Source organism: Crocodylus porosus, unplaced genomic scaffold (genome assembly GCF_001723895.1).
Source record: "Crocodylus porosus isolate Cpor-Errol unplaced genomic scaffold, CroPor_comp1, whole genome shotgun sequence".
Classification (NCBI taxonomy): domain Eukaryota; kingdom Metazoa; phylum Chordata; order Crocodylia; family Crocodylidae; genus Crocodylus; species Crocodylus porosus.
The window spans coordinates 28,022,856-28,038,444 of NW_017728909.1; positions in this window are offsets into that span (position 1 = coordinate 28,022,856).

Below are 15,589 nucleotides of genomic sequence, written 5' to 3' on the forward strand. Positions count from 1 at the left end.
TCAATTTTCTGTTTATATTTGTATCAGTGGCAGTGATCTTCCATTAGGGAGAACCATAAATCTCCTTTTTATAGCATTCATGAAAGGAATTCAAAATTTAGAAAAAAGAATGCCTTGGAAAATCCTTAAAGAGACAGTTTTTCACAAAGTAACATGGCAAGTTCAATTTTTATTTGTAATTTGCATCTTTCCATCCTGAGAAGAGAGCTGTATGAGCCAGAGCCTAAGTTGGTGTAAATACAAGTAGCTCCATTGGTTTAATTAGATATAGTTCCTCATCGAGAGATGTGGCCTTTTTAAGTACATTGTCCTTGATCTAATGGTATGTATACAAATCAATAGAGTGAAATCCAGTCACGTGCCATGTCAGTGACCTTGGGGAGAGAGAATTTAAGAAATCCCTTCTGCCACTATGCATCAAATTTCAGCCTTCAACTCCTGATTAATCCATTAGGAAGACCCAAACTCTTTTCTGGTCCTCTGGGGTACTATGTAGACCCCAGTCATAGTGCATATATAGGGTGATTATATGTCCTGGTTTGCCAAGACAGTTCAGGACCCCAGGCCTGTCCCAGGCACTACTGCTGCTGTGTGGGAGCAAGGTGGGATAATGTATGGTCATCCTAAGATGCCATATCCGAGATGCCTACATTCTTTGGTCCCACTTTGTGGTATCAGTGCCTGCCTGCCTGGCATACTGTGCCTCTACACCTCCCTGCTTGACTCTGGCCTGGGACTTTTGACCAACTGGCTGGGACTGGCCTACTGAATGCAGGACTCGGAGGGCCAAACTGGGACATATGGTCACTCTGTGCATATATGCTGTTGTGGACAAAATGGAGCCATAGCAGAGTGCACTCCTGGAGACTAGTTAGTAATTGGAGATCACTATAGAGAATGCTTCCAGATTGCGCATTTGGGTAAATACATGCAAAGCTTGATGTTTCTACCACAGCCCAACTTCCTTTTCCCTCAGCTAACCTGATCTTACTTGCAACTTTACAGCCTTTTTGTTTGTTGCCACTCCAATTTTCTTGTGGAAAAGACGGCCTTTTACTTGGTGGTTCTATAGTGCCCCATTCAATGTAACCCTAGTCCTGATTAGGATTTCTGTATGCTAATGAATAGCAGACATTGTCCCCCTAGCCAGCTCATATCATCCTGTTGCCAAGTCAAGAATATAGCCAGTATGCTTTTATTACTAAGGTTAATTTCACTGACATAAGTGATATTGCAAACAGTGCAAATGGCAACAGAACCTTCCTAGTGAGTGAGGGATAGGATTAATTAATGAATCTGAAAATAACTGTAGGGTCAGTTACTCAAATCTAAGTAAAGTCTATATTCAATATGTCCTGGGACAATAGAAACCCTTCATTTCTAAAGGTTTAGGATTCCCCTGTTGATTTTTTCCCTAACTAAAGAGAAATAGTCTTCCAAGTCCAACTCTTATTTTACTGAGAGTCTCATGTACTTGTACTTTTATGATAGGCAAGCTTTTGAAGTCATACAATCATGTAGAAAATGAAGAGTTAGGATTCTTAAATAAATAAGGCTTGAGCCTTTTATATTTGTGGGAAATATACCCCAAGTATTCACAATCCAAAAACAAGTAAAAGAACAGTAAATGCATTTTTAAAAAATATCTCATAATTTTGGGCATCCTGATGCAGGATTTTTCAATATGTCCAGTTAGCAAAACAGAAAGATTGAAGTGCATTAGTGAACAACTAATTTCTGTGGTTTTTTTGAGGACCAGCTGCTTAACACTGGAGTGATTTGTGATTACCATGACCATGAATAATTTTCTTGTAATGTTAATACAATTTTTAATAGAAAGTAGAAAAGAAATTAAAAAAATGACAGAAGCAAAATAAAACTGGGGATTTTTGCTTGACGTGCAGACTTTTCTTCTTGAATGGCACCCACCTTTTTTCTTTGCCACAAACATATGTTTTAATGCTTTGTTCCCTTAGTAAATATAATTTACTTGGTATTCTTGAGCTTATTGTTAACAGCCCAAACCCCTACCATTTCCCCATTTATCAGCACAGTAAATGTCTTTGATGAATCTAAAGTGCTTATACTTCACCACAAGTAGGGATATCGTCTGACTTATAGTATTTCTCTCTTATGTTTTTCATTTATTTCTAAGTAATGCTCTGAATACCTGTTTTGCATCTCATTTTTCCTATTCAGTAATGCTTTGCCAAACCTTGCAAAATGATTAAGGTTGACATGAACAGATAGGGAAATGTCAGCCTGATGAAGGGTGTCTGTCCTGGAAGCTTGCAAAGAAGAATTTTTCTAACTATTTGAGTTGGTCAAAATATTGGTTACTGTGTTAATCAGTATCTTCTGTTTCTATTCAGAATAACAGTTGAATAGTTCTGTGTTGGGGGTGCACAAAGCAGACAAACGTTTTGGTTATTCAGAACAATTTTCTTTGGGATATACCATGGACATGAGAACAATGTAAGAACCTAGATACTGATGTGGTGGAACAGTAAAGAATATGGATTTAATTACTGTTTTCTTAGGCTTTAGTTTTAATTACTATGGGACATGCAATGTGTTTCAGAAACAACCAAAAACCCATATGCTTTTTTCAGAAAAGATGGTCCAGGTGTAGAACCTAAAAGGTAGTGATAGTAGTGGGTGTTTGTACACCCAGGAGTTAGACTCCCATCTCTAGGTCTTAAATTGATAATAGAAAGATGGGTGCCTGAGTTTTCTGTATGAGTAGGATTTAATTTCACAATATCAGCACAGTATTTGGGAGATACCTAAGCCAGAGCATAGAAAGAGTACATCTGAAGTCTTGCTTCTCTCTAGCATTGGGGCTTAACTCTGGGCTGCTGGCAGACTTGGATTTTCAGCTCAGAAACCCTCCCCTAGGTGCTGTGTTCTAGTAATCCCTCCATATATGCATTACTGGCTCATTCTTGAAGATGTGGAGGTGGTGGTAATGCAGGCAAGGTAAAATACCTGCTTCTGGGCAGGATAATTTAACCCATGCTTAACTCCATATTTATCTGTTTTACTCAGATTGCATTGGGTAGACCTACCCTAAGGCCCAGATTCTCATAGTTGATTCGGCATCTAATTCTTTTCAGATATCTGGGCCTAAGTAACTTTCTTGTGGTCACAGGAGTCTGTACCATATCAGTGAAGTGAACCCAGCCTACACAAATCCTAGAGAAGTGCCCTAAGCATTAGCTCAATATACTTCCCTCTTTAATGTCTCATGCTAAACTCTCTTATATTTCTGGAAGAAACAGTTTATGTATTTTTAGATGGAGGAAGAAGGCAGCCTCCGGAAATGTAATTTATATATTTATAAACATACTTTTTTTTCCTGTGACGCATCCGAGATCTGCTGCTTTGGAGCAGACTTGATTAATCGAGTCTGCTCCACACATGAACGAAGGTGAACAGTGCTGCACTGTGTGCAGTTGTATAAGCAGTGAAATGTGCGTCGGTGCACAGGAAATGGTAGTGGTGCACTTTTGAACTAAAGCACCTCTGAGGTGTTTTAGTTCAAATGCATGCCACTGCCATTTCCTCAGCACTGACGCACATTTTGCCACTTAAACCACTGCAAGCGTCACAGCGCTCAGCGCTGCGTGGCTCTTACATGTATAAAAATTCCCATTACAATTAGAATGGAGCTTTAGGAAGTGCTTGGAGGAATCATCTCAGCTTACCATAATACAAAAGGGTACAATAATACAATACTCAATATTGGATCAAACAGCATGTTCCAACATATTAAGTGTCCTTTTGTTTTTATTGCTAAAAGTGCTGACCTCCAGCCAAAGCATTTTTTTTAAATCTGCTGATGAAGGCCCAGATTAATTTCTTGTATAAATCTATATTGGGACTATATCAGATGAAAGCCAAATACCAACATTTTCTTTTGTTCATGTATGTGTTAAAATCAAGATAAGCATCAAGGTGAGATGGTCACTGTTCTTCTGATCTTGTCTGCATATTTTCAATTAATCTTAGAGACTTCTGTTCCCTGCCCAAATCCATAAGGGCCTTTTCACATTTATTAGGGGACAGAGGAGACAGGTAAAAATAGCCTAAATGTCTTACAGCAGTGAGTTCAACACATCTGGACTTTTATATTTTATTAAATATTTTCTAAAGTAGGGTCACAGTCAGGAAGTATAAACTAATGAAATAAAAAACTTTTATAGTGTTTACTCACTCATCTGTTAAACTGTACCTTATGATTTGAAGGCAATGAATCAAAATTCTGTAGTTGTCTGACAAAAAACTAACGTGTGTGGGTGTGCGTATAGCAGCATATCATTATATAATGTGATGGGAGGTAAAGACAAGGTGTACAATATACTTTTAACATTCACAAACAGATGGTGAAACAAAGGGTGTTGTTGAGCAGTTATGTTACTTTGATGTTAGAAACAATACAAATATGACTGTACTAGCTCATTACAACCATCCGCATAATACTGATGGTGTTATATTTAGAGGCTGACAAACCCTCCTGTGTCTTTGAATACAATGAAAATCATTACTTTTTAGTTCCCAACAAGCACGTTCATAAATATTTCACACGAATATCCGGATCTGAAACCCACGTTAGCTTAGCCACTGCAATTAGGAAAAAGAGTTACCTAGTTACGGAACTATCTAAAAATAAATCTCGATTGTTGAGGCCTGAACAATGCAGCAACACTAGTGCATGTGTTTATGACTTGTGTTTTTCCACAAACATGACCTATAATCCAGGTAAAATGGGATGGACAGCAAATGGAGCCTGTTATATTATATAGGCACTGAACAATTTTTTCATGCTATCAGGTTGACCAGCATCTCTTCTGCCATTGCTCTTTCTGAATGAACTTACTCCAGGGACCCACAAGAGAAAGGAAATAGTCATTTAAGAGTAATGCTTCAGTTAATAAATATTGCTTGGAGGTCGTGCCCACAATGTATTTGACACTGTGCTCCTTAGGAGGATACAGAGTAGGTGCGTGAACTGCTCAGTAATTTATTGCACAGTAAATTACTGCGGTAAGCTATTTATTAGGCCAGTATCTACACATGAAGCCTTTAAAGCTCAGTAATGTTGTGTGTGGACTGACTTGAGACTAAAGTTAGTCCCAAGCCAGTCCACACACACAGTACTACTGCTCAGTAAGGCATCTACACATGCGTTACTTCGCAGTAACTAATTGGGCATAAAATTGGGCATAATGCAGGTATCAAATTTATACCCAAGTCAGCATACATTGCCATAGTTAATGCACAATACAGGTGTGCATGTGTAGACCCATGCCTGTACTGTATAGTAATTTTTGCTTACTGGCAGTAACCTAAAAGTGTATGTATAGATGCACCCACTGTGTCCTAAAAAGAAAATAGGCATAAGCAAAATGAAAGGATTATAGGTAGGGAACTCAGAGTAAAAAGAGATTCTTGTAGAAATGTGTAATTCTAATGGCCTATCAAACAACTTCAGATGGTAACACAAATTATATTCAGCTATTGGGATGCTAACAGTTCACGCCAAAAGAGTATCCTTGTATACAAAATGTTATAAAAAGCCTTTTGGTTTCTTTTATTTTTCCTCATGTTTTATATGACTATGTATGTTCTAATGCACTAAATTCAGAGGCAGATAATTTTCAGAATATTCTTAACTTGCAATTTTGTCAGTTACCTTAAGATAGTCAGATTTCAGGCTATGGGGTTTTGGGGTTTTTTTGGGTCATGTATAGATTAGCCAAGAACAAATAAATATCGTCCTTCATGAATTAGTGTTCTGGAGCAGTCTAACAACTATCATGAGCTAAATTATAGATGGGAAATATTACTTTGTATGTACTGTGAGTCCTATGTCACAGTGTATTCCAGGTTGTATATTTGCTTAATGTAAAAAGACTGTGCTGTTCCAACCAGAATACTCTAGCATTCAAGTAATAAGATTATATCACTTTCTCCCTGTCATATCTTGACGTTTCTCTGAATGTGATAGTGATATCCTGGCTTCAAGAACTCTCCTCAGCCTGTTCTGTCATTCATCTTTGCCCTCTAGATATACTTTCCTGTCTAATTTCTTGAGTCTTAGTCTGCTGTCTGACACACCAACTCCTTTCTTTTTCTCAAAAGGACATAATACTTTCACTTTTACTGTCCCATGATATGCATTCTCTTCCTCATGTTTCCTTGTAAGTTGCCAGTCCTCTGAGTTACAGCTTCTCTTTAAACACCATTGCAAAAAACCCTCTCTTTCTCTTTTTCTTGTAGGTGAGCCTCTCTGATGCTATTTATATGAAGGAGGTTATATGGATGCATTAACAGTTGAAAATTGGAGCAAGCCTCTTTCATTAACTAGACATCTGACCTTTTTGCTTTTCCTGCAGAAGTAGTTCCTATGGCTGACTGGAGAGATTAGAGTGTATAATTTAGCCTGTGCAGTTCTCAGGGCATTTTTTTTTAGACCAAATCTTTCAAACCAGCTGTTTACACACAAGACAAAACATGAAAATATTGCTTAAGCTGGAGTACGTAGCATTTAAGTGGTCTCTCTGTTACCCACTGACATTGCATCTGCCAACATAAATTAAATGTAAGAAGCTCACTCTGACCTTCCTTCTAAGGTTAAGGTCGGTAATAAAAGTATATTTCTAACTGTCCAAATCTTACTAAAGCACTAAAAAAAATTACATGAATGGCTTTTATTCCCCCTGCCTACTGAAACTACCAGGAGAAGGTAATGGCAGCAGGCAAAGTGGGTTTTCAAAATTAATCTTTCTGTTGTTTGGTTATTGATCTATATAATTTTGATTTATATATCATGGAACAAGCCAAAGATAACCACTTATCAGCTCAGCAAAGCATTGCAGAGGGTAATAATAGTAATCCACTATTAAGAAACATTTGGAAATGGCCAGGATTAAGGTTTCCTGTGGAATTTTTATTTTGACCACTTAGGCTATGTCCAGATGAGAGTGGGCATTTGGTTCCCTGGGGACAAGTAGCAGCAGTGCACCTTGCACTGCAGCTACTTGTCTTTGGGGAATGCCTGCGCCACTTGTACTGTGGCATGCAGCAAGTTACCCCAGGGGTGGTAGGGGAGGCTGGGGCCAGCACCAGCAGCTTTACCTGGCCAATCTATGGCACATGACACAAGTGGTATAGGCAGCCCATGTGTGTGCATATGGTAGATGTAGCAGGTAGGGGAAGAAGCAGAAAGCAAAGCAGCAGATCAGGCAGAGAAGGGGATCAAAGTGGTGCTCAGGGTGTGTGTCTACATGTACAATTACGGCACCTGAATAAACCGTGGTGCTTATTGCTCCAGAGTTAATTGCTCCCAGATATGCCATTTGAATATGTGCCTAGGAGCAATTAACTCTGAAGGAATAATCTTCAGAGTTTTTTCAGGTGCAGCATGTGGAGCCCAGGTGAAGCAGCCTCGGCTATCATGTGGGCCCTCAGGGGTGAGCCTGACAGCCCAGGGCTGCAATCCCTGGCTCAATATGCTGTGAAGGGGCTTGCTGGAGCATGAGAGAGCTTCAGTATGGAGCTAGTTGGCAGTCTGCCCCTGCACTGATGCATTCTTGTGCCCCAGCCAGCCAGGCAGTGCCTACATGTGTGCTGCTGCAGAGTTTTTTATGCTGCAGCATGATTTTGCTTGTATTTACAAGTACTCTTCTGCTGAAGAGTAAATTTAGTTTACTCCAGCCTAATAGGAGTGCATGTGTAGACACCAAGATGTTTGCTGAACAGCTACTTAGTCAACCAAACATCTCCTGTGGACATACCCAGAGAAGGTGTGGGGCTAATTGATGGCAGTCCTACCAAAAAAGATTGGAACCCACTGTTGCATGTACTGCACGCAGAGGGTGCTCCTGCCATGATTACTACTTTTGTGAATACTCAACTTTTCATGTCTTAACAAAAAAAAACTTAGATCATGTGTCTATCAGTGTTTTCTCAGTACTGGCAGATGCTATGAGAACTCAAGAGTACACTATGTTATGCTATGCTGTTAATTACTACTACTCAGGGATAAAAGATCAAAAGGATGAAAGGATGCTAAGATCAAAGGCATGGTGGAGTCAGGGGAGGAGGAAGAAGAGCAGAGACATTCTTCCTGTAATCAAATTGTATATAACATATTTCAAGTGTTACATACAGTTATTTTTCTGGGAAAAGAAAACAAATGTAGACAGATATGCTCTGGTTAGTATGCTCAGGTATGCTCTGGTTAGTATGTTCATACTTGTATGCAAAGGTCTTTAATTTCTTCCTATCAAAGAGCTTGACAAATTGGCTCAGATATAAACAAATAGTACGCACAGATTAAAACCATTTGGGGCCACTGGATATGATTCGGCATGAGTCAGCAAGTCCGCAGGCCTGGGAACTGGGGATGATTTGTGGTGGCCGTTGGAAGCAAGGCCCTGTGATGTGCATAAATCTTAAGTATTCCTGTAATTGTAGTTGTTTGCTGTGTGAAAAATCTTCAGGAATATGGCATAACACAGGGAACATATTTCAGCATGGGGCACAGGGAATACTGTGCAGGACTAGAAGGCAGTGAATGGTGTTCTCTCTTTGTTAGAAAACGACAGGGTAAATCCTTCCAGCAACTTAAGCTGGGAAAATTTTTCAGTGTGCACACTTTCCCCACCCACCTTCAGCAAACCTCCATGTAACAAACTACAATTCTGAAATATCAGCCAGTCAGATGGATACAAGACAATTGAGACTGACATTATTTTTATAGTTAAATATTAACAGAATAGCCACTCATATCCATGGGCTAAGCCCGAGGCAGAATCAATCTACATTGCTTGATTTTCTAACCAAAGCAGCATTGGTTAGTTCAGTAGTAAACAGAACACACAATCACCCTTTGGTGGTGGGGGTGGCAGGGCACTAAGGCCAGCAGGTTGAGGGGTGGGGGGCTGACTACTGCATGCCTTCCTGCAGGCTGTGCTGGCTCTCTGGGCTGCTGGACACTGCAGAGCACAGCTAAGTGCCCAGACCACCTCTGATTGGGCATGGGTGAGCATGCCTGTCTCCCCCTGCCCTGTTATCTGTCACCTGCAGGCAGGCAGCACGAGAGTGGGAAAGAGAGACATGGAGGCTTCTGTGTTGCTGCACAAACTGCATCATGAAGCCCCCCATGATGTACAGACAGACCTGTCACTGAGCCCAGGAGAACCCCTGTGAGCAGGCACAGCCCCATGGAGCCCGACTTAGGCTCCCGCATACCCACCCAGGGACCCCCATGCCTCTGTAAGTGGGTGCAGCCCCAGAAACCCTGACTGGGCTGCTGGGCATGGGAGAGCATTCCCTTTTTCCCCTTCTGCATCATCTATCAGAGCTACAGGCATTAATCAGTTGCAGGGAGGCAGCATGGGGTGGGAAATGCTCGCCCATGAAGGAGCCAGGGTCAGGTTCTGTGGGGTTGTGCCTGTTTATGGGAGTTCTCCTCAGCTTAGTGTCAGGTCGGTGTGTACATTGTGGGGTGCTTCATGATGGGGTTCATGCAGGACACAGATGTCTCTCTCCCCTCCCCCCCTTCCCTACCCTGTGCTGCCTGTCTGCAGCTGGCCAGAGGCAGGAGGTGGGGTTGCAAAAGGAGTCCAAGCTGGAAAGGGTCTGTGCTGACCTGGCTCTTTGAGAGCTCTGGTCACTTGGCCAGAGTAGCCAAGAATGGGGTGAGTGGTAGCGCACCTCCCTGCAAAGTGTAGGGAGGGGTTAGTGGGAGGCTGCCAAGGAGCCTGGGACTCTGGCAGACAGCAACCTAACTTGAATCATAGGGGAACTGGTACTGAAGTGCGATGTACCAGTCTAACCTAAATCTATCAAGTTTGAGTACACATTGATACACATCTGTCTTAGGCCAGGTTCCACCCTTTTCAGACCAGCCTATGTGTACTGACCTTCTGTTCTGTTATGGGTTTAGAGAAGTTTCCAGTCACTTAGATTGGTAAAAGTATAATGTCTGTACCTGGCCATGATACATGGTCTTTAACTTTAGAGTTTGTCTCTTTAATATCAATTGACCACTTGTAGAATAAAGTATTACTTAACCTAAGTCAGGGTGGCAGAATACAATGAATAGTTGAGCAGTTGCAGGTCCAGGTTAGGAGTATTTTAGAAACTTCTTTTTTTTCAAAGGCAATTACTGATGTTTATATGAACTACGCCTAAATATGTAATGGACTGGTCTGTTATGATTGAGCATTTGAATTACTAATGCATTGAAAGAATGTATCTTGAAAGCATTCACTACTACATCCTATTCTTTCAAAGAGAAGTGGATGATACATTGTGGTTTGTTGTATGTACTGCAATAAGGTGATAAAATCAACCTGGCAAGTTTCCCACTGATGGCAGCAAAAATATGGAGTGGTACGTTAATGTTTCTAGTTCATTTACAGAATCTAACGGAAAACTGCTATTGGCATATAAAATCGCTAATATATTAGAGCTTGGGGATTCTGGAATTGCTTGAAACTCCTTCAGGCCCATTTAGCCTTTAGATTACTATTAGATCCGTAGTAATTTATTTATCAGAGCAGCCATCAACTGCCAGAAAAATCCCTCCAAGATGAACTCAAGAAGTATCACTGTCTATCTGATGTGTTTATTCTTCAGCATGAGGCTGAATATGACTGTAATGAGGGTACCTAAAATGAGGTGGCAGTGCAAATAATTTCCTAGTTATGGGAAGACGCAAGCTTATTGTTTCTGTATTTCTGTACTTTCATTCAGTGTTTGTAAGGTGATTCCAGGCCAGACAACAGAAGAGGACAGGACTGAGTAACAGGATACACTAGTTCTGGGGACAGCCTAACAAGCAGTAGATTTTTCCAATTAGTGACTGCAAGTGAACATTTTTTATTTGGATAAATCCTATATGAAACATATCATTTGGAAATTGGATTATTTAATACTTTTCTTTCTTTTAAGCCAATTTTGCAAGAAAAAACCTAGTTTACAAACATTTCATGTAAGAGGTACCAAATATTCCATATAATTTTGGCAAAATTATTTGCTGACAGGAATTTTACTTTTTTAACCAAAGAAATATTGCCTATCTTTTGAGCTGAGTGAACCTAGTTGTGAGAAACAAGGCTTGCTTCTACCCTTTTCTGTCAAATTCCAATGGAACCCGAGCTGAAATCTTTCTTAAAATTAACAAAAGTACTGTTGAGTGTTAAAACAACAAATAATATTGACTTTGATTTCTGGTTTTTGCAGACTTATTTATGGCTGATTCTTAAATTATCACTCAGACTGAGAGGTTCTAACTCACATACATAGTCTGATTAAACTAAGAGGCATTCCTATATAAGTTCTGTTTGACGTAAGCGAGGATTCTAGTATTGGTAACTTTAATTTTCCTACATTATAAAACCAGAAAGGATCACTGTGATCATCTACGTTGACCTTTTCATGTTAGGATTTCCCTGAACTCATTTTTATTTGCATTGGTATGTGTCTTAGAAGAAAATATTCAGCCTTGATTTAGAGGCACATTTATCAAAAAGTACCCACCTGCTTGTTACAAACCATAGACAGCAAAACCTGCATTGATGAACACCTCCCTAATTTACCAAAAACAGGGGGGGGGAAGAGGGAGAGAGAAATCTCGTATCTCAGCCCCTGTGGGAAAGTCTGGGAAAGCAGAGTTGTCAATGTGCCAGACACATTCGAACTCTGCTCTCCATCAGCTTTGTGCGGAGGGAAGAGTTCCAAGACACAAAATACTATTTTTTTTTATATGCTTTCTTTTGGGAAATTGGTTTCAATTTCCACAGATAATCCTACTATTTTTCTGACTCCTAAGGTCTCCGTTAAATTTTCATGGTGTGAGTCTCTCTTTTATGTAAAATGTAAGATTTCTCTTGCCTTCCCTAGGACATTGCATTCTCCAATTTTCTCTGTCACAGTTGTCCCAAAACCTATTGGAAAAACTATTTTCTCATAGATAGTCTTTGGAGTGGGGGGCTGAGGTTAAGAAAGGGCCGAATTAGGAGTCATTGCAGGACCATTGGCTAAGGTATTTGAAGACTTGTGGTGCTCAGGAGAGGTTCCAGAAGACTGGAAAAGTGCCAATGTGGTGCCAATCTTTAAGAAGAGTGGGTGGTGGAATATCTGGGAAACTATAGGTTGGTCAGTTTGACCTTGATATCAGGTAACATTTTGGGAAAAAAAATCAAGAAGTCCATTAGTGAGAGACTGGCAGAAAGCATGATGCTGAAGGAGAGCCAACATGGTTTCATTGCAGGTAGGTCATATCTGACCAGCTCTGTCTTCTTCTGTGATCAAGTAATGAACTGCTTAGATGTGGGAAACACGGTTAATGTCATATACTTAGATTTTTAAAAAGGCTTTTGATAAGGTCTTCAAGACACTCTCATAAAAACACCAAACTGGTGGATTGTGGGCTGGCAGAGTCCTTGATCAGGTGGTTTGGGAATTGGCTTAAATCAAACCCAGACATTGTTAGTGGAGGGGTCAGTATCATCTTGGTTGGAGGTGGTCAGTGGTATCCCACAGTGTTCAGTTTTTGGTCCCATGCCATTCAACATCTTTAGCAACGATTTAGATGAGGATGTGGAAAACATGCTGGCCAAGTTTGCAGACAAAACTAAGTTATAGGGAAAAGTGGTCAAGCTAAGGGATAGGATGCAAAGTGAAGCAGATCTGGACAAGCTGGAAAGGTGGACAGAGCAGAACTGGATGAAGTTCAGTATGGATACACGCAGAGTGCTTCATCTGGGAAGAAGTAACCAGCAACATGAATATAGGTCAGGAGGAGATGTTCTGTTAGAGGATGGTTTCAGGTTGGATATAAGGCAGACTTTCTTTATGGTAAGAGGGACCAGAGTCTGGAATAGATTTCCCAAGGAGGTGGTGCAGTCCCCAACCTTGGAAATCTTCAAGAGGAGACTGGACTGACACATTGCTGGGATCGTTTAATCTTAGCAGTATTCCTGCCCAGAGCAGGGGGGTTGGACTCGATGATCTTTCAAGATCCTTTTCAGCCCTTGATTTCTATGATCCTGTGATTATGCCCTTAAATGCTGTGCAGACCCATCCAGGCCATAATCCATGACAATATCTCTCCCTCTCACATTTTTTGACCCAACACTTAGAACCCTTTGTTTGAGACTTTTGGCAAATCACCTCACCCTGTCTGTCTCATTTTCCAATTCCATAAAACAAAGATAAAGTTCCTTAGCATCCTCTGTAAACTCCTTTTAAGGACTATAGATAAAATCTCTATAATAAAGCCTGTTATTGTTTTCCTCTTCTCCTAAGGGGTCATCACCATTAAAAACATGGTTTCTTAAAATGTGTAATGCTGTCTTGGCCACTTTTCTATACCATTTCTATAGCCAAGGAGGTAGGTCAAAGAGGAATGTAAATTGTTTAGGTCGTAGAAGCTCAGTGCTTATAAATAGCAATTTTTAAATCCATTTCTTGGAAAATAAAGTCCTGATAGTTTTTGTACCTTTGACTTTAGATTCTAAGATTCCTTTACATTCGAGTGTATGACCTCTTCAGTCCACTTGAGTTCACTAACCAATTTCCATAATTTCCCACAGATTTTTTTTTAAATAGAAAAGTCTATTTAAAAAATAAAAAAAAATAGAGAATTCAAAAAAATCAATTTTAACTATGTTTGTTTTAAACTAGATCAACATGTGATCATTTGTTTTACGATTATTTTCTGAATTGCTCTTTTATAAAAACATACCAAAACTAAATCTAAAATAGCATTAACATTTGTTGACTTCATGATTCTTTTTAGGCTAACTCATCATAGAAGAAGTGCCTAACCACTATTTATGCCATTTGTTCTCTAGTTTATACTTAAAAAGTTAGTTTCCTAAAGTGAAGTAATGCCTAGTCCTCTGTCTAATAATATCAAAGAATTCTATATCCATATCCAAACCCAACTCTCGGGGTCCTCTTAACATTACCTTAGAAGAACCTAGCTTGCAGTTCTTTCCTAAAGCAGTTTTGGAGCTGTATAATGATGACAATCACACTGGATTAGATAGAGTAATAACTCTAAGACAGTCTTGTCCATCATATGGCCTCCGGGCTGCTGTGCGGGCCGCCAAGGCATTTTGTGAGGCCTGCGGTGCTGTGGTGGAAAACAAAGGTAAACAATGTTTACTTTTGTTCCCACCCCTTGTCCCTCCACCAGCCCCTCAGCAGCTTCCTAATGGCTGCTGAAGGGCTGGGGAAGGGGCAAGGCTCCCACACGCACCACATCAGCTTGACATTGCTGATGTGGTGCGTGGGGAAAGAGGAGTAGCTGTATGCCGCTCAGGACAGGATGAGTCCAGCCAGAGCAGCAGGGGCTCAGCTGCGCTTTCCCCTACCTGCGCCGGTCAGTCTTGAGCGGCACACGGCTCCACTGGTGCTTTTGTTGGCTGGTGCTGACCTGGGTGGGTCTGTCCCATCTGGAGCAGCATGCAGCTGAAGTTGGCTTCCCGCAAGCTGCTGGGGATGGAAGGAGGTGGGCTGGGTTGGCGTCGGCCAGCAGAAGCGGTGGAGCCATGTGCTGCTTGGGATGGGACAAGCCTGGCCGGAGCAGCAGGGGCTCAGCTGCTTTTTCACCCTGCCTGCAACGGTCAGTTCTGAGCAGCACATGGCTCTGCTCCTGCTTCTGCTGGCTGGTGCAGACCTGGCCGGCCTCCTCCTGTCCCCAGCAGCACGTGGGAAGCCAGCATGGGGGGGGCCTCAGCAGGTGGGGTCCTGGCATGACCTGTGCGGGGTGAGGCGGCAAGAGCCGGTGTCTGCCAGACCCTGCACTCTGGGCTCACAGCACTGAGGCCACCGGGGCTGTGAGCACAGGTGGCCAGGCACCACGGTGAGAGGGGCCATGCGGCAAGTGGGTGAGGGGCTGTGGTGCAGCAGCCGCCTCACTCCAGCCCCCCTTAGGCAGCGTGGGCTCATGGGGTTGCACTACTCAGGGGATGGAGATGTGGAGCTATTTATTTCTCCCCTTCAGTTTCTGGGGCAGTAGCTGGTTGGATGCAGAATGGGTCCCTCCTGTCCCTGCCCACCAGCAGCTACCATGAACCTTGCAGTAACAGGCAGATGCGCTAGGGCTACGCAGGCAGGGTCTGTCTGGCCCAGAACAGAGGGTGTTTGAATATGGCTCTCTGGCCCACTGGGTAATAAAAAGTTCATGAACTGGCCCCACATTCAAAAAGGTTGGACACCGCTGCTCTAAGACCTATAAACCATCATGGCCTATCTTTGCTTTCTTTTATGTGTAGATTGGTTGTTCCATTACTGTCCAGTGTAAGAATGTTTTCACCTTCCTCTGATTCTTCTATTGTTGTGTACTGTTAGAAATAGGATGACGGGAAGGCTAGACCAGTGGTCTCCAAAGTGGGGTGTACACACCCCAGAGGGTGCGCAAGACGATCCATTGGGGAGCAGGAAGAAAATATTAGAACTCTTATTTATATTTAAATTTATATTTATATAAAGATACATATATTGGGGGTGCATGCTCAAAATTTTTTTACTGTTAGGGGTACACGATTAAAAAAGTTTGGAGACC